The sequence below is a fragment of the Plectropomus leopardus genome, unplaced genomic scaffold (assembly GCF_008729295.1).
Source record: "Plectropomus leopardus isolate mb unplaced genomic scaffold, YSFRI_Pleo_2.0 unplaced_scaffold11953, whole genome shotgun sequence".
In the NCBI taxonomy this organism is placed as follows: domain Eukaryota; kingdom Metazoa; phylum Chordata; class Actinopteri; order Perciformes; family Serranidae; genus Plectropomus; species Plectropomus leopardus.
The window spans coordinates 1-1,169 of NW_024612675.1; the positions used below are offsets into that span (position 1 = coordinate 1).

General features: G+C 48.2%; 1 long non-coding RNA gene across 1 annotated transcript; it reads right to left on the reverse strand.

The window, feature by feature from the left end:
- Positions 1-8: 8 nt before the first annotated feature.
- On the reverse strand, positions 9-956 carry LOC121963634. The gene is made up of 3 exons (XR_006107260.1): positions 789-956; positions 570-692; positions 9-394 (listed from the first exon to the last, which is right to left on the reverse strand). It is a non-coding gene; the product is annotated as an uncharacterized LOC121963634 (long non-coding RNA).
- Positions 957-1,169: the final 213 nt, after the last annotated feature.

Consider the following 1,169-nt stretch of genomic DNA (forward strand, 5'->3'; position numbering starts at 1 on the left):
CCCCCCCCCCCGACGGTCCGGACAGAGACCAGACCTCCACGTATCCTCCTCCTCTTCTACCAGTTTGTTGCTTGATAAATAGTAAAGACGAGGCATGTTTGCTATATTTAAAAACGCTCTCGCGTTACTAATTCCCTGACGAGTATGTCCTGTACATGTTTTTACAGCTCTGGGTAAGGTGGTGGAACAAGTCCAGGAGATCTTTTCGGACTCCTGAAGTCGTCGTCATCCCAGCCAGGGTGACGGTTCCTCCCTGTCCCAAGAACGAGTCAGTCCATTCACCATTTCCCGGGGATGGGCGTCCCACACTCGTACCATGAGACGTAGTTTATGTGGGAGTGTCCTCCTATCTGTCCAAAATGGACGGGCTCCTGACGCACAGCTCTGTAGAAACCTGGACCAGGGACAAGAAGATGTAAACCGTGAGGAAGACTTTCTTGGTTCAACAAAACTATGAAATAAAGGTTTTAAAATGTCTGGGCTGACAAGGTTCTACAAGGTCTGGCCGGAATCCCGACTCTATGAAATAAAGGTTTAGGATGTTCACGTTCACGAATCACGTTTTTTACCGGGTCTGGCAGGGAGCTGGTCTGCCCGGAGCTGCCGGCCTGTTTTTCCCTCCAGGAACGAATCCACAAACTGACAGTGGTCCTCACCGAAGCCGGTCTGGTCCCCGATGTTGTGGAATTTACCTGCAGGGTTAAAGAACCAGATCCGAGTCAGAAATTGACCCTGACACCCCCCCCCCCCCCCCCGGACATGAGGTGACACCAGGAACCACTACCCACCGTTGAGGGAGTCGCTTAGGTAGATCTTGTACCTGAGCGAGTTGCACAGCTGGACCCCGACGAACTTCCTGTACCAGGTTCTCTTGACGTACTGCTTACCGTGACAGTCCGAGTACGAGTCCGTCTTAAAGGGGAACTGAGTCCAGATGGCGTCTTTTCCTGCAGAGGTTATCGATTAATGTATTGATCAGTATAATGTACGAATTATCATGACATGTTCAGCAATATAAACTACTATAAACTACTGATCACACTGATGTACTGATTTAATGTACTGATCACACTGATGTACTGATTTAATGTACTGATCACACTGATGTACTGATTTAATGTATTGATCACACTGATGTACTGATTTAATGTATTGATCACACTGATGTA